At 45.3% G+C, this 18,900-nt stretch overlaps 1 protein-coding gene across 2 annotated transcripts in view; it reads left to right on the top strand.

Annotated features, from left to right (window-relative positions):
• The window catches only part of SNAP25 (synaptosome associated protein 25), a 117,618-nt gene that overhangs the window by 39,955 nt on the left and 58,763 nt on the right, over positions 1 to 18,900 (top strand). The gene's annotated exons all lie outside the window — the stretch shown is intronic.

Below are 18,900 nucleotides of genomic sequence, written 5' to 3'. Positions count from 1 at the left end.
GTCAAGCACTTTCCAAGTGATGTTAAAATCGCTTGGAAAGCGTTTGTCAACCCGCATGCGGAAATGCATGTGAAGAACGCTTCACTTCCTTTTGTCCCTGGCAGGAAAAACGCATGTACAATCCACATGTACAATCCGCATGAGTTTTTTCTGCCAGGGAGATGCAGAAACGCTCAGGAAAAAATCCTGAGAATTTCTGCATCGTGGGCACAGCACATAGCCTTAAAGTGGAAAAACACACTACAGACTGATCCAACTTTGATGTAATGTCCTTAAAACAAGACAAAATGAGCCTCCGTATTGTGTGTGGCCTCCACGTGCCTGTATGACCTCCCTACAACGCCTGGGCATGCTGCTGATGAGGTTGCGGATGGTCTCCTGTGGGATCTCCTCCCAGACCTGGACTAAAGCATCCGCCAACTCCTGGACAGTCTGTGGTGCAACTCTTAAACATTTACACGTTTCCCCTTAAACCACTTGAGTGTTGCTTTAGCAGTATGCTTTATGTCATTGTCTTGTCAATTTTTGAAACAGGTTTTGCTCAAAAATATATCCCTGTATTTTGCACCATGATCTTCCCCTCAACTCGGACTGTTTTCCCTGTCACTGCTCCCGAAAAACATCCCCACAACATGATGCTGCCACCACCATGTTTCACTGTGGAGATGGTGTTCTTGGGGTGATGAGCTGTGTTGGTTTGGCGCCAGACATAGCGTTTACCTTGGTGGCCAAAAAGTTCAATTTTGGTCTCATCTGACGACAGCACCTTCCTCCATACATTTGGGGAGTCTCCCACATGTCTTTTGGCAAACTCAAAATGAGCCTTACGATTTTTGTGTGTAAGTAAAGGCTTTTTCTGCCCACTCTTCCATAAAGGCCACCTCTATGGAGTGTACGGCTAATTGTGGTCATATGGACGTTGGTGGATGGAGCGAGACATGATGTCCCAGATGTGCTCAATCGGATTCAGGTCTGGGGAACAGGCGGGCCAGTCCATAGCTTCAATGCCTTCATCTTGCAGGAACAGCTGACACGCTCCAGCCACATGAGGTCTGGCATTGTCCTGCATTAGGAGGAACTCGGGGCCAACCGCACCAGCATATGGTCTCACAAGGGGTCTAAGGATCTCATCTCGGTACCTAATGGCAGTCAGGCTACCTCTGGCGAGCACATGGAGGGCTGTGCGGCCCTCCAAAGAAATGCCACCCCACACCATTACTGACCCACTGCCAAACCAGTCATGCTGAAGGATGTTGCAGGCAGAAGATTGCTCTCCACGGCGTCTCTAGACTCTGTCACGTCTGTCACATGTGCTCAGTGTGAACCTGCTTTCATCTGGGAAGAGCACAGGGCGCCAGTGGGGACTTTGCCAATCCTGGTGTTCTGTGGCAAATGCCAAGCATTCTGCATGGTGTTGGGCTGTGAGCACAACCCCCATCTGTGGACGTCGGGCCCTCATACCACCCTCATGGAGTCGGTTTCTAACCATTTGTGCAGATACATGCACATTTGTGGCCTGCTGGAGGTCATTTTGCAGGGCTCTGGCAGTGCTCCTCCTGTTACTCCTTGCACAAAGGCGGAGGTAGCAGTCCTGCTGCTGGGTTGTTGCCCTCCTACGGCCCCCTCCACGTCTCCTGGTGTTCTGGCCTATCTCCTGGTAGCGCCTCCAGCCTCTGGACACTTCGCTGACAGACACAGCAAACCTTCTTGCCACAGCTTGCATTGATGTGCCATCCTGTATGAGCTGCACTACCTGAGCAACTTCTGTGGGTTGTAGAGTCCGTCTCATGCTACCATGAGTGTGAAAGCACAACCAACATTCAAAAGTGACCAAAACATCAGCCAGAAAGCATTGGTACTGAGATGTGGTCTGTGGTCCCCACCTTCAGAACCACTCCTTTATTGAGTGTGTCTTGATAATTGCCAATAATTTCCATCTATTGTCTATTCCATTTGCACAACAGCATGTGAAATTGATTGTCAATCAGTTTTGCTTCCTAAGTGGACAGTTTGATTTCACAGAAGTTTGATTTACTTGGAGTTATATTCTGTTGTTTAAGTGTTCCCTTTATTTTTTTGAGCAGTATATATCCTGGAGTTGCGCTATTCGGCCAAGTTGGTAACATTTCTGCTCAGCCACTTCATGAATATCTGATTTGTCAATTAACTAGATACATTTGCAATTCCTGGCTATGAAGAAGTGAGCTGAGACCTCTCTAGGAGTTATAAATAGAGATGAGCGGTGTTCGACTAGAACTGTTCGCCAATCTCAAATTCGAGCTGTTTTGGGCGGTGTTCGAGTTGTTCGACGAACCCGAACGATTTGCAAAAAATTCGGCTGTTCGAGGTTATGTTCGATAACTGTTCGTGCACCAAAAGCGTGTCCTGCATGTGTGGTGCTATTTAGAGCACCAATCATGCAGGGATTGTCTGCCACTCACTGTAATGCCACAGCCATGGTGGTTGTGGCATTACAGTGATTGCCCAAATCGATGGGAACAGTGCCAACAGTGAAACATGAAAAGCCGGCAATTCAGCAGCGGCATACACCGGTACCCGACAATTTAGAACCGAAAGAATAGAGCTTCACACATAGATTAGATAGATATAAACATGTCAGCCACATATATACGAAGTACAGTGAAAGTGCTGCTTACTGTACTTGTCATTTAGCGTAAAGGATTTATCAAAAAAAATAATAGTGTTTTCATGCACCGTCTCTTTAAAAAAGCCGGCCGGCAATTCAGCAGCGGTACCCGACAATTTAGAATAGAAGGAATAGAGAATCACACATAGATTAGATAGATAGAAACATGTCAGTCACATATATATGAAGTACAGTGACAGTGTTGATTACTGTACTTGTCATTTAGTGTAAAGGATTTATTAAAAAAAATAATAGTGTTTTCATGCACCGTCTCTTTAAAAAAGCCGGCCGGCAATTCAGCATCTGTACCCGACAATTTATAACAGACAGAATAGAGCTTCACACATAGATTAGATAGATAGAAACATGTCAGTCACATATATAATAAGTACAGTGATAGTGTTGCTTACTGTACTTGTCATTTAGTATTAAAATAAAGGATTTATTATTAAAAAAATTGGCGTGGGGTTCCCCTTAATTTTAGGCTCTAGCGGAGGTTAAGCAGACAGCTGGGGCAGATGTTTGAAGCCTGGGAAGGGGGTAATACCCACGGAGCTTCCCAGGCTACTAATATCAGCCCCCAGCTGAATACATAGCCTTTACTAGCTATTAAAATGGGGGACCCCCCATAAAAAATGACGTGGGGTCCCCCCTAATTTAATAGCTAGCAAAGGCTAGGCAGACAGCTGGGGGCTGATATTAATAGCCCAGGAAGGGAGCCATGAATATTGGCCCCCTCCCAGGCTAGAAACACCAGCCGTCAGCCCCCCCAGAAATGGCGCATTCATAGGATGCGCCAATTCTGGCACTTAGCCTTGCTCTTCCACGCTGCCCTGGTGCGGTGGCAGGGGGTAATAGGGTTGGGGTTGATGTCAGCTTATAATGCCAGCTGACATCAAGCCCAGGTTAGTAATGGAGAGGCGTCTATAAGACACCCCCATTACTAACCCCATAGTCAAAGTTAAAAAAAACACAAACACCCAGAATAAAGTCCTTTAATTGAAATAAAGACACAATCCTTTATTGTTCTAAATTAAACCATACTTACCGTCACGCCCATTCCAGCTGAAGCCAACGATCTCCTGCAATAAAAGAAAAATAATAAAGCAACCTCATCCTTACCTTTCCATGGTTCCCACGACAGCTTCAGCTCTGCTACATCGAGATGACAGGCTGGACCGCAGCAGAACGCTGCCATCCAGCCTGTCATCCCGCAGACACTGAGAAGCGCAGGCATGCTTGCGCTCTGCAGTGTCTGGCTGTGACGGCATCCAGATGAGCCGAGTTCATGTCCAATGAACTCGGCGCACCTCATGCACGTCACTGACAGCGTGGGAGAATTCTCCTGCACTCAGCACTTCAGCGTGAGAATTCTCCCACGCTGTCAATGACGTACATGAGGTCAGCTGAGTTCATTGGACATGAATGAGCTCACCTCATGCACTTCACTGACAGCGTGGGAGAATTCTCACGCTGAAGTGCTGAGTGCAGGAGAATTCTCCCACGCTGTCAGTGACGTGCATGAGGTGCGCCGAGTTCATTGGACATGAACTCGTCTCATCTTTATGCCGTCACAGCCAGACACTGCAGAGCGCAAGCAAGCCTGCGCTTCTCAGTGTCTGCGGGATGACAGGCTGGATGGCAGCGTTCTGCTGCGGTCCAGCCTGTCATCTCGATGTAGCAGAGCTGAAGCTGTCGTGGGAACCATGGAAAGGTAAGGATGATGTTGCTTTATTATTTTTCTTTTATTGCAGGAGATCGTTGGCTTCAGCTGGAATGGGCGTGACGGTAAGTATGGTTTAATTTAGAACAATAAAGGATTGTGTCTTTATTTCAATTAAAGGACTTTATTCTGGGTGTTTGTGTTTTCTTTTAACTTTGACTATGGGGTTAGTAATGGGGGTGTCTTATAGACGCCTCTCCATTACTAACCTGGGCTTGATGTCAGCTGGCATTATAAGCTGACATCAACCCCAGCCCTATTACCCCCTGCCACCGCTACAGGGCAGCGTGGAAGAGCGAGGCTAAGTGCCGGAATTGGCGCATCCTATGAATGCGCCATTTCTGGGGCGGCTGACGGCTGGTGTTTCTAGCCTGGGAGGGGGCCAATATTCATGGCTCCCTTCCTGGGCTATTAATATCAGCCCCCAGCTGTCTGCCTAGCCTTTGCTAGCTATTAAATTAGGGGGGACCCCACATCATTTTTTTTTGGGGGGTCCCCCATTTTAATAGCTAGTAAAGGCTATGTATTCAGCTGGGGGCTCATATTAGTAGCCTGGGAAGCTCCGTGGGTATTACCCCCTTCCCAGGCTTCAAACATCTGCCCCAGCCGTCTGCTTAACCTCCGCTAGAGACTAAAATTAAGGGGAACCCCACGCCAATTTTTTTTAATAATAAATCCTTTATTTTAATACTAAATGACAAGTACAGTAACCAACACTATCACTGTACTTCATATATATGTGACTGACATGTTTCTATCTATCTAATCTATGTGTGAAGCTCTATTCTGTCTGTTATAAATTGTCGGGTACAGATGCTGAATTGCCGGCCGGCTTTTTTAAAGAGACGGTGCATGAAAACACTATTATTTTTTTTAATAAATCCTTTACACTAAATGACAAGTACAGTAAGCAACACTGTCACTGTACGTCATATATATGTGACTGACATGTTTCTATCTATCTAATCTATGTGTGAAGCTCTATTCTGTCTGTTATAAATTGTCGGGTACAGATGCTGAATTGCCGGCCGGCTTTTTTAAAGAGACGGTGCATGAAAACACTATTATTTTTTTTAATAAATCCTTTACACTAAATGACAAGTACAGTAAGCAACACTGTCACTGTACTTCATATATATGTGACTGACATGTTTCTATCTATCTAATCTATGTGTGAAGCTCTATTCTGTCTGTTATAAATTGTCGGGTACAGATGCTGAATTGCCGGCCGGCTTTTTTAAAGAGACGGTGCATGAAAACACTATTATTTTTTTTAATAAATCCTTTACACTAAATGACAAGTACAGTAAGCAACATTGTCACTGTACTTCATATATATGTGACTGACATGTTTCTATCTATCTAATCTATGTGTGAAGCTCTATTCTGTCTGTTATAAATTGTCGGGTACAGATGCTGAATTGCCGGCCGGCTTTTTTAAAGAGACAGTGCATGAAAACACTATTATATTTTTTAATAAATCCTTTACACTAAATGACAAGTACAGTAAGCAACACTGTCACTGTACTTCATATATATGTGACTGACATGTTTCTATCTATCTAATCTATGTGTGAGGCTCTATTCCTTCTTGTCTAAATTGTCGGGTACCGGTGTATGCCGCTGCTGAATTGCCGGCCGGCTTTTTTAAAGAAAGCGTCTTCTGAGCAGTTTGTCAGCTTTTGGACACCTTTGAAGGTGTTTTCTATGTGTTTCTATGTGTTTTTGTTTGCCTGCCATTGGTTTTAACGGTGTTCGACGGTGTTCTAAGGTGTTCGACGAACAGTTCGACGAACAGTTCCTCGAACATCCCGGTGTTCGACGAACCGAACCCGAACACTACGGGGGTGGCTCAACACTAGTTATAAACTGTAACATCCCTGGGGGCGTGCTGGCATGGCTTACCATCTCCCACCATGTAAGACTGCCAACTGACCTATCAGTCCAGGCTGTGCACTATACTCCTTTACTTGCTGTGTGCGTGTCTCTTGTCTGCTGGCTTAGGGTGGCGGCGCTGTTACTTCCTGATTCTTAAAGCTACAGTGTGCGCAGTCCTAATGCGTCCCCAGCCTATTGCTGTGAGTCACTGGATATTTAAACCTCCCCCACCCAGTGGGAGGTGCCTGAGCAACACTTTCTTTCAGTGTGTTCTGTGCAACTGAGTTGCCAGGTCCTGTACAACTGAGTTGCCAGGTCCTGTACTGAATCTTGTCTGTTTCTGCCACCCTGGGGGCTGAGTACCCAGGCCCTTTACCTGTATCTGTGACTTCTTGTCTATTTCCGCCACCCTTGGGACTGAATGCCCAGGCTCCTTCCTGTGTCAGTTCCTGTCTGAACTGTGTCCTAGCCCGTTACCTGTTTGTCTCTATGTTCAATCCTTCCCTTTTCCTGCAGTGTCTGAACCAGTACCTAACTCCTACTTGTTGTCTCTGTACTTCTGTTTGTGAGTTTTGTGTCCACTCGCTACTTCATAGCAAGTACCTTGTGTGTATCTGGTTCTGCTTGTCCCGTTTCCCTGCCTCTGTATCTACCTCCTGTGTTCTAGCTATCTTCCTGTGTTTCCCAGTCTGTTCCATGTGAACAGAGCCCTGTCCTGTCTGCCCGCACCTGCGGCTCTGCTCCGCTTGCCCTCTGCACCTGCGGCTCTGCCCCGCTCCGCTTGCCCTCCGCACCTGCGGCTTTGGTCTGCTCTGCCCTGCTCCGCTTGCCCTCCGCACCTGCGGCTTTGCTCTGCTCTGTCCCGCTCCGCTTGCCCTCCGCACATGCGGCTTTGCTCTGCTCTGCCCCGCTCCGCTTGCCCTCCGCACATGCGGCTTTGCTCTGCTCTGCCCCGCTCCGCTTGCCCTCCGCACCTGTGGCTTTGCTCTGCCCTGCTCCGCTTGCCCTCCACACCTGTGGCCTTGCTCTGCTCTGCCCCGCTCCGCTTGCTCTCCGCACCTTCGGCTCTGTTCCTTTATCCCAGTCTGTACTGGTCCCTATCCAGCCTGTTTTCCTACCTGCCAATACCGTCCAGTCTGCATACTAGCTGTACCTGCCAGTACCGTCCAGTCTGCATACTAGCCGTACCTGCCAGTACCGTCCAGTCTGCATACCAGCCGTGCCTGCCAGTACCCACCTGTCTGCATACCAGCCATGCCTGCCAGTACCCGCCTGTCTGCATACCAGCCAAACCTGCCCGTTCCTGCATTCTCCGGTGTGGGTCAACAGCTGTGACCGGGGTCTGACCTGGAGTAGCACCTGGGCCACCTCCCACGTCCCTCCTCGGACCACGGAGTCGATTAAGCTGCCGTGTGTTCGTGGTCGGATCTGGCGAAGCCCCTAGTCACGCCCCCTCCAGGCACTCCTCGGTTCGTGGCCCAGTGGGACCACTAACCACGCTCACGCCAGTCAGACCGGGCGCGAGCGTAACATAATCACATACATATTACTTAGAAGGACACATACCGGCTGCCCAATATTTTAAAGAACAGCTATCTGGAATAATGATTTTCCCAAGACCAGAGACAGATAAAAGTTGGGCATAACATTTGGTGGGTCCCCTTACCACCATGGGAATCCAGACTAGGTCACAACTTATACCAGCCACATATAGATATAGGGGAGGTGACTATACATTATACTTGCCCCTCTGCACTGACCTCTATGCCAGTTAACCAGTCAACCAGAGATGCCCTTAATGTAGCCATGACCCAGAGGTGTCTGTCTGTGGCTTACTCCATCTCTCCCCATTCAGCACACATGCATGCTCAGCTCATCCGAGTGTGCACGCATATGGTGGAGCCAGGAGAAACAGCTATCGTCTGATTCGTATGACCAGCTTCACACTTCATGTGTCTCCACCTCCTCATTTGGTTAGATTGGATCACTGAAAAGCCATGGGGGTCAAAGTGGTTATATTACTCATAAAAAAAAGTGTCTGCCAGTGTCTCAAAAATTATATAGCAGAGTGTTCATTGAAATTAGTGAACCCCATAACTGCAGTCTGAATTGGGGCTCCCCATGGGTTGATTTTTGCGCGAATGTTGGGGGAAGTGCATGGACATCAGGTGCAACGGCGCCGTAGCCGTCACGTAACCAGCTGCCATTGGGAGTGCACCACAGATAAATGGATGGATAGATAGATTTTTTTCTTAGATTACATCATTTGGTAGCTCAATCATTATGTTGCAGAAAGCTTAAAGGGGTATTCCCATCTCCAAGATCCTAGCCCAATATGTAGTAGGTGTAATAATAATAATAATATTAGCAAATACCTCCAATTAGAAATGTAGTACAGTTCTTCTGATTCGCTATGTCTCTTTCCTCATGTGCAGGCATTGGAGGACCTTAGGTATCCATGGTCATGACCACTAGCAACTAGCTGGCACTATATCAGTGGTCGTAACCATGGATACCTAAGGTCCTGCAATGCCTGCACATGGGGTAAGTGACATAGTGAATCAGAAAAACTATACTACATTTCTAATTAGAGGTATTTGCTAATATCATTATTGTTACACCTACTACATATTGGGATAGGATCTTGGAGATGGGAAAAGCCCTTTAGGTGAAGAAAATGAACCTGGGGGAAGATTCCTATTTACACTAAGAAATAGGTTAATTGGCAGCGGTAATCCACTGTCACTATCACCGCTGAGCACTGCACGCCCGCGCCGCTGCTTCCTTCACTGTCAGGCATGGAGGATTTCACAGCGTTTCATCTACTGTACCGGTCATATGACCACGCGAGCGAACACTTATATCATCCACATGTAGGAGTCATTTTACTGGTCAGTATATTAGTCCTTGGATAAATCCTCCTCCTCCATTCTGTCCAGTCATTGCCTTGCTTTATAGTGCTCTGAAATTTAAGAGTAAAATAAAGAGTTAATGGAAGCTGATCCCTGTAAATCAGCTGTGGATTTGCAATTGCCAACTGAGGTATTTCACCGTTAATAGAGAAATAATGTATGCGGAAAGGAACATTACATTACGTGTCATTGTGAATATGCAATTGTGGCACCCCAGGGGTCTGGTTTCCACAGTAACAGCAATGTTATGTCTGAGAGCAGGTGGGAGGTCTCTTGGTCAGGGATCCTGTGCATGCCACACCTCCTGCCCAGTCCTGGGAGGGGAAGAACTTCCCCTATATAAACCTAGGGCTGAGGCAGGGTTGGGGAGTAGAGAAGAAGTAGAGACAGAGAAGAGAAGCAGATATAGGAAAAGAACATCAGGAGCTCTGTGGGCGCAGTGCTACAAGGAGTCAGGGGCTGGCAGCTGCAGAGCTCGCCCTGACTGAGAAGCTATCACCGGACCCGGAGACCGAGGCTGTGGGGACTAATCTTTACCCAGCAGCAGAAACCGCCCGGCAGGGGATTTCAGGTCCTCTGGCCAAGAAACCCGAAGGCACGGTCACACGCGTGGGACCAGCACCGCCGTCGTGGAGCGGAAGCTACTAGAAGGCCCCGAGTCACCGGCCATACGGGTGAGCACCACACGGTACACTCAGGGACGTGGGCTACTTATACCAGCCTCTAGCAAGGTAGCCAGAAGAGTACAGTTAGTTTGGGAGGCCTACAACTCCGCCTGGCCAGGGGAGATCCCATCTGCTCAAGGACTGACCAGGCCCCAATCGCTAGCAGTACTCCGGGAGGGTCTATCTTTGTCACCAGTAAAGACCCTGAACTACACCGTACCGTCTCCGAGTGGTTCCTGCTACCCCCATCATCCACGTCGGCTGCCCTGAGGCCATACCCCTCCCGTTGGGGGTGATACTATCACGCTGCACAATCCTACCACCGGCCTCAGCGGTCTGCCCTGCAGCGGCAGCTCCTTCGCTGCATTCAACGGGTGGCGTAGTCGTACAACATCTACCGCTAATACAGCGCCACTTAGTCTGACTCCCTGGGCACGGACCGGGTCACCGCCACGAGACTACAACCCTCAACAGATCCTGCTCCGGGTAAGCTCCCGCGTGCGCAACGCTGCGCGATACAGGCCCAGGGGTGCGTCACAATCAAATCTCAATGATTAAGCAAAATTATGACAATCTTCAAAAAACCCTTTCATTGTGTAAAATATTTGCATTACTGGTTACCTATGGAAATATAAAAATGTATAGGTTGCTAATATATAAGTTGTCATGCTGCTACTCCATTGTGAAATGTATGGAAAAAGCTATTTTTTGTGTTATGCAGAGCACATTGGGGACATATATAGTATTCTAGAAAGCTGTATATGAGGGATTACAGGTGCTGGCCCTTCTTTATATGGGGAAAACCTGGTGACAGGTTCCCATTAAACAGACTAGATGGCCATATGAAATCGTCAGGTATGTGTGTATTGGGGCTTTAGATAGCTGCGGATCACCCCTTGTGACAGCTGTAATGGCAGCCATATTATTGGTCATATATCCTAAAAACAAAAGTGAAATTGTCTAAATAAAAGTTGGCGGAAAAGGACAAATCATGAACAAGTTCTATTAAATTTACAACAAATATCTGTCACCGCAATAAGCACATCCAATATATTTATTTTGTAAATGTTTGAAACCCATACATTTGTTAAGTGACCAAATATATAAAACATGATCAGAGATGTAAACATAATGGCCCCAATTCATCTAGAGCGGTGTTGTTCACTTTGGTCTTGATGAGGGGCATATTGGAGTCAAAGGTGCTTGTTTAATTAAGATGCAAACCTCTCTAAATGATGGTCGAGTCAGAAAAGTGATATGTGACTTGCCACAAATCTTACTCCAGTCGGAGACTGGAGTAATATTTGCGGCATAAGGCACACTGGAGCTCATCATGAATTAGACAAGCAGGTGTTGCCACACCCTGGCGCATTGCTGTCCCGCCCCGGGTACGTCCATTTTGGCAGAGCTGGCTGAAACTGGTCAAAACTGACAGCATTTTTGCCCAACTCCACTTTGAGCAAATTTTTTTGGGGGTTGAATGGGATTTATGTCAGAATTGTGATATAGTTGCTTTGATGAATCTGGCAATAGGGTGCAAAACGGGCAATTACACCCTGTACTGATGCCTTTGGCACATACATGAAGACTATAAATGTGACATATTGCTTTGGGGTCTTGTTGACAGTTTGCATTAGTTTCATATGTGTAGAAAATTCCTCAATTTTGTTTTTTTACTTCATTTTTTTTTTCACTACAATCATAGACTTTTATTGTTCTGTGCATAGAAAAAGCCTTCTGAAAACTGCTGAGAGGAATACCATCAATCTGATTAAGTCATGCGGCCTCATTTTAACCTCCGCAGTCCACATGTCTGGATAAGAATATGATTTTTTATTTTTTTTTAATCAAAAGGATAAAGTGCAGCATGAAAGGATTGCTGTTTCCAATCTTGCTTTACAACAGGCCCCTTTTTATAATGAAATATCTATGTCATAATCCTCTACTACAATGGGTGGAGCTGAAAGGTTGGAATTTTAAAAGATTTCAATTTTCTGAAGTTTTAGACATTGGAATAATTTGCTTGTTCAGAGATTGGCCACATGTGGAACGAGATCATTTGTAGAATCTACTTTTCTTAAAGCAATATTTTCAATTAAAGGAACGATAAACACAGAAAATTCAAACATCCCAGAATTTCCTCCCTTATTCTCTTATTTTTTTATCATATTATGTCTCATATTACAATTCTAACTAAGGAATATATAAAGAATCCTTCTCTACATTTCAGGAGCTCAGCCATGTCTCCTGACTACTCCTTACTGTCCTATGTGTTTCTGTAGGAAAACTGCAGCAGAAACCTCCTCCCATCTACCACAGCTGCAGTAGGACAAAAAGCTAAGACATTCTGCCATCAGACAAGCATGGAACTGTTTAGTAGGAGATTACTTCATAGGATCATACAGAAAATGCTTCAATTACCAGTGAGGGCAACAAGACAACTACTTTTCTTGTTTAGTTGAAACAGTTTGTAGGGCTAGAAATCCTTTAACCAATGTGAAGAAAATGGTTCATGACAAGGCTCCAACCTGCAAAGCTGATCTGGCAACAGCAATCAGAGAAAGTTGGAGCCAGATTGATGAAGAGTACTGTTTGTCACTCATTAAGTCCATGCCTCAGAGACTGCACGCTGTTATTGAAGCCAGAGGTGGTGCAGCAAAATACTAGTGATGTATTGGAGTGTTCTTTTGTGTGTTTGTTTTTCATGATTCCATAATTTTTTCCTCAGAATTGAGTGATTCCATAATTTTTTCCCTCTGCTTGGTCTGAAAAAAATTACCCTTACTGAGTACCACATTTTTAATCTTGATTTCTTTTAGCGCTTCTTAAAGCCCTAAAGTTGCCATTTGAAATGACTTTAGTTTTGTGCCATGTCTGTGATCTGCTTTTTTTCAACAACATTAAACAACTGAATGAACATCCTACGAGCCCGGTGATTCCATAATTTTTGCCAGGGGTTGTATATCTTAACAGAGAAATCTGCTTCTTGCACCTCCAGGACTGATCATTCATTTTTAATTCATGGATAATATATCTGTATTCAGCAATGACAGGTTTTCCCATTAATGAGCTAGGAGATGACAGTTAAATTCTATGGAAGGAAGCGCATAGAACACTATGAGCACCAACAATCACCTTCTTTCTATCTCACTAATGGAGAAATCTGTATTCGCTAAAGACAAATTTTACCTGTGAATTGAGTATTTTGAGAATGAAAGCAGATATCTTTGATAAGATGTATTACAAAGTGACTTATTTTCTCCCCCACTGTTGATTTATGGGGAAAAAATTTCAAATGACAGTTACTCTATGAAGGAGTTGTCTTACATCTCTAAGTGGGTAAAATTGAAAACTGTAAAAACAACAAACTTTACAATTGACTTCTTATTAAAAATCTTCTCCTTCTTAAAAATGTGGAGGGGGATTTTTCGTTCTATAGTTTAGTACTTGTTGCCTAGGATACCGGCTATTTCTGCAGTCTATCAGTGGTGGCCGGTCTCCTAAGCAAGGAGGGCAGTGCTTACAGGCTCTTTGCTATGGAGCACCTCTGAAGCTGGCCGGAGTTCTGGACCATTTTCAATATCCATCTTTGCTGGCTAGATTGTGTCCAGTGTCTGAAAAGAACAGAGCGGCACTAATACTTCCCACAGGTGAATGATTGTTTCAGTTGTTTCCGGTCTAAGCAATCACCAAAACAAATCTGAGACACCAGACTGGTAGAGTTTATCTATCTGCCTTATTGAGGCAAACTATGAAGCCTGGAGAAATATGTCTGCATTTGAGCATTGTGTAGGCTGAATAAAACTTTAGTAAAATGTTCAATAAAAAAGTATTTCAGTTTGTGCACGACTCCAAACCGTAAGGCTACAAACTGGTTTATTCTTGCAACGCGCTTCGGAGTAGGACTTACTGCTTCTTCAAGTGTAATACCTTAAGGAATCTTAGCTGAAATCTGTTTGGAATGTGGTCAGGAATTTCTTCTAATATAGTGTTGATATATACAGTAATACATTCCTGAACAAATTCCAAATAGAATTCAGAAATTGGTTAAAAAAGCACTCCTCCTCCTCCCATCAAAGTTTTTATCCTCTTAATACATTGCACTCATCATATTATATAGCACTGTGTACTTACAATTGCTCATTTTGCCTTTCTACACAGCTAATTCTTCTCTTTTCCCTGCATGATTCATCCCACTGTTCAACTCTTGACTCAACTCCTCACTGCCAGGGACTTTTGCAGTCATGACTCACGCAAGAAAAATTTACCTCCTGTTTCTACATAGAGCTTTAAAGGATTCAGCTAGTCAGTTTTTAATCATATGATGTCATATGAGACCTTGTAGCATCGGCGTCTCTGCCCCCTGCCAGGCAGAGACGCCGCCCCCCTTACTGCCGCGGTCCTGCTCCGGCTTCTTCCGGCCTCCCTGCAGCTGCTGCTGGTGCACGCAGCTTCCCTGGCTCTGTGCTTAGGGCGCGCGCTCTCCCTCCCTCTTAAAGGGGCTGCGCGCGTCGTCCTAAAAAGTCTCCGGCATGCGTTTTTTTCTGCCAGGGAGATGCAGAAACGCTCAGGAAAAAATCCTGAGCATTTCTGCATCGTGGGCACATAGCCTAAGGTCTCTGCCTACCCGCATACCTGGAAGAAGCTGCCTGTTACCTGCCGTGCCCGCCAGCCTGCTTACCTGGAAGCACCTGCCTGTTACCTTCCGTGCCCGCCTGCCTGCTTACCTGGAAGCACCTGCCAGCTATCTGTTGTGCCCGCCTGCCTGTTTACCTGGAAGCACCTGCCAGCTATCTGTTGTGCCCGCCTACCTGTTTACCTGGAAGCACCTGCCAGCTATCTGTTGTGCCCGCCTGCCTGCGTACCTGCAAGCACCTGCCAGCTATCTGTTGTGCCTGCTTGCCTGGAAGCACCTGCCAGCTATCTGTTGTGCCCGCCTGCCTGCGTACCTGCAAGCACCTGCCAGCTATCTGTTGTGCCTGCTTGCCTGGAAGCACCTGCCAGCTATCTGTTGTGCCCGCCTGCCTGCGTACCTGCAAGCACCTGCCAGCTATCTGTTGTGCCTGCTTGCCTGGAAGCACCTGCCAGTTACCTGTTGTGCCCGCCTGCTTGTCTACCCGGACCACCCGTCTGCCTGCCTGCCGATCAGTTCCTGCCTTCTGACCCGAGGGAGTCACCTGCTCTCATACAAGGTCGGTCCCAGAGTGGCACCTGGTCCCTCTGCTCGGTTCCTCCCTGGTTCACGGAGTCGATTGAGCCGCTGTGCGACCTTATTCGGGCCGAGTAGATACTTAGTCATGCCCCTCTGGTCCCTCCTTGCACCGCAGCACAGAGGTTCCACCAACCGGATCCGTAACAGACCTAATGGAAAAGAGAAGAATTAGCTGGGTAGAAAGGCAAAATGAGCAGTTGTAAGTACACAGTGCTGTATAATATGATGACTGCAATATATTAAGAGGATAACAATTTTGATGGGAGGAGGAGGAGTGCTTCTTTAATCAGGAATTCTACTGGATATAAAATTAATCTACTCTTGTACCAGAAGGATTGAATGAAACTATCGAAAATACAGGGCAACTATTGAATAGTAGCAAATTTGTGATGTCCTGGTATTGATTTTAAAATATGTTTGTATTTATCTTCTATAGTTTTTAGATTTATATACATTTTAGCAATTGTTTATAAGCAATGATTGATAATATTGCGAATATGTCACCTCTGACCCCTATGTAGGGGATAAATTACCTTCTTTGTATTATGCCTGAAGGAGTAAGTCCTGCTCCGAAACGCGTTGCAAGAATAAAGCAGTTTTTATTCTTACAGTTTGGAGTTCTTCTCTGCGGTGGTAGCGCCCAGGCCAATCACCATGTCCTCCACCCATCGGGTGTGAGTTCAGCGGCTGGAGTATTAGCCCCAAATTAGCATTAAATCCACTTTTTCACTGAGTTGTTGAGTGACAGGTAGCGATATCACACAGGGAATGCCCATTTTCCTGTTTCTGAAGAATCTTCATTACAAATTTCTATATTTTTCCGCTGCAGATATTTAAGTCATTTATGTAGCTGAGTGATCTGCAAAACTGATCCAAATCTGTCAGAGTTCCTGGCTCTGAGGCTTCTCTGCTGTCCTTCCCTCCTCTTTGTCTTAGAGATAGCAGCAGGGAGGGGGTTGTACAGAGATCTGCAGTGGAGAGAGCGGAGAGTATTTACAATCATGAAAACAGCAGCACTCTGGATACACACAGACCTCACGTCCAGCCTATATTACTGGGAGAGACACTCCTTTGAGAGAAAAATTTGACACTTGTTTCAGACTGCAAACTGTATTTCGGGGGATCTGGTAATGAGTAAAGAAATGAGGAGTGTAGCCTGAATTTTTTTTTATTAAGAATAAGTAACAACTAACACACGAATAATTCTTTTTTTCATGTCAAATTTGTCCATTGCCTTTAAGTGTCTTTTTTATTAGCTTGATGATAAATGCATAATTGTCACCGAGCCGTACAGCTCTCAGTACATGTGGGGGTTGTATTATTTATAGAGCAGGTCAATCCATCATAAGCATAATGTGCACTCCAGTCTGTAGCCTTAGGGCCCCGGTCGTACATTGTTCGGCCATGTTTACCTCCGCACAGCTGTCAGGCACGCACTTATTATATCCTGTTCAAGTATTTACAGAGTATCCCATGTTTGTCCTTGTACGATGTGCACCATCGTGTCAGCACCGTGAAAGTCATGAACAAATCCGACCAAGGGCAATTTCTGAATGCAGTGTGTATGTTCTCCCAGGGCTTGTGTGGTCTCCTCCGGGTTCTCCAGTTTCCTTCCATACTCCAGAAAATGTACTGATAGGTTAATAGGAGCTTTAATTAATTTTCCCTTGTGTGTGTCTGAGATGCTGATACCCATTATAGACAGGGACTGATGTTAGTGATGATGTGGTAAATAAGCTTAAAGGGGTATTCCCATCTTCAATATGTTGTAGGTGTAATAATAATGTTAGCAAATACCTCCAATTAGAAATGTAGTATAGTTCTTCTGAGTCGCTATGTCTCTTTCCTCATGTGCAGGACATTGTAGGACCTTAGGTATCCATGGTTACGACCACTGATATAGTGACAGTTAGTGTGCTAGTGGTCTTAACCATGGATACCTAAGGTTCTGCAATACCCTGTTCATGGAGTAAGTGACACAGCGAATCAGAAGAACTATACTACATTTCTAATTGGAGGTATTTGCTAATATACTGCATATTGGGATAGGATTGTAGATGGGAATACCCCTTTAAGAACACAGGTGTCTTCAAGGTCTTTATTTACTTATATTTGCCACAATGCAGAAGCAATGTTCAGCAAAGGCAGGAAATTAAATCCAGTATGGCTTCCCTGCAGTCGTCCAACTGACTGGTTTGTAACCGTATGCGGCTTATGGTCTACGGACCAAGTATACACAGAAGTGTATGGCATCTCTGGAGGCTTTATGGGCAGCTGCAAGGACTTAGTCTTATTCATAGCCACCTTTCACTGGCATGAGATTGTATCTACTTGTAGCCACTGGGATTCAGCTGTGTATATATATATATATATATATATATATATATATATATATATATATTAAAGGGGCAGGCTGGTGAGTAAATGCTGCTTAAAGTGAACCTATCAGGATGATTTTCCTACTGGTATGACTTTATAGTTCCTAGGACAGCAATAAAAATGATGCCTGTCTTGAAGTAATCCCATGTGCCAGCACTAGGAAATCAAGATGCAAATTAGCCTGGAAGTGCATTTGGGGGCGTGTCAGTGTATTCTGAGTTCTTCGACATGCCCCCATGCACTTGCAGGCTAATTTGCATGTGGCTTCAAAGCTTGATTTCTCGGTGATGACACATAGGTTTACTTCAAAACTGGTTTAGGAGCTGGACAGTGAGACCTTACTAATTAATTCTCTTAGCAAAAGAATATGTGAACTTTTACTAGCCGGTCATTTGCCAAAAGTACATTTTTGGTATGCCAGTAATAGTGTTGTTTTCGGTTGACCCCCTGCCACACAGTCAGCAGTGGACACAGACAGTAGAGGCCCCTGTGTAAGAACAATATATGGGCCCTCTGCAGTCCAATAGCTCAGCATAAACCACAATTCTACCTGCTTGGAGGTAGATGTGGCCCTCATATACCTCTTGGTAAGGGGCCCACCTCACTGGTATGTCCGCCTCTGCCTATAGTGGGTAATCGGTCCCCATATGCCCTATGGGGTTATATGACCATCATAGAGGGGGTCCCACAATGAGAATCTCCGGGACTCTATAAGTGAGTATGGAAAGCTTCTCTATAAGACCATCTACTGTGCTTATAGTGCTAGTTGTACTTGGCTTACATGGGTGGCCATTCATCCACAGGCACTTTAGGAAGAAAATGTAACTTGTAATGACGGGAAAATGTGTTCAAATGAAGAAAATTATCTACAGATATCGGTGCAGCCTTTTAAAAGGAATCTCTAATCGGAGAGCAGCATATTGTACATAGACCCTGATTCCCGTGATGTGTCACTTACTGGGCTACCCAGTGAAGTTTTTATAAATCACAGTTTCATCAGCAGCAGATTATCACTAGAGGACTAGTAAACCTTCTGCCAGGTAGTTTTCCATATTCACGAGCTCTGTATAATTCCACCCCACCATTGATTGGCAGTTTTCTGCCTATGCACAGTGTACACAGAAAGCTGCCAATCAGTGGTGTGAGCGGGGATATACAGAGCTCAGCATTCAGAGAACTGCTAGATCTGCAGAAGATATAACAGTGATTGTATCAAAGCTGCAGCTGATTTCTCTGCTGCAGATCTAGCAGTTCTCTGAATGTTGAGCTCTGTATATCCCCGCCCACACCACTGATTGGCAGCTTTCTGCCCATATATAGTGTACACAGAAAGCTACCAATCAGTGGTGTGGGCAGGGTTACACAAGAGCTCATGAATATGCTTGACTACCTAGTAGCGGGTTTACTAGTCCTCTAATGACAATATCCTGCTGCTAAAACAGTGATTTTATTTAAACTACACTTAGCAGCCCAGTAAGTGACAC

This window comes from Phyllobates terribilis, unplaced genomic scaffold (genome assembly GCF_046119375.1).
Source record: "Phyllobates terribilis strain yellow unplaced genomic scaffold, ASM4611937v1 Scaffold_3__8_contigs__length_932513732, whole genome shotgun sequence".
Taxonomy (NCBI): Eukaryota; Metazoa; Chordata; class Amphibia; order Anura; family Dendrobatidae; genus Phyllobates; species Phyllobates terribilis.
Note: the sequence above shows the minus strand (reverse complement) of the source record. Positions and strands in the feature narration are given on the sequence as shown.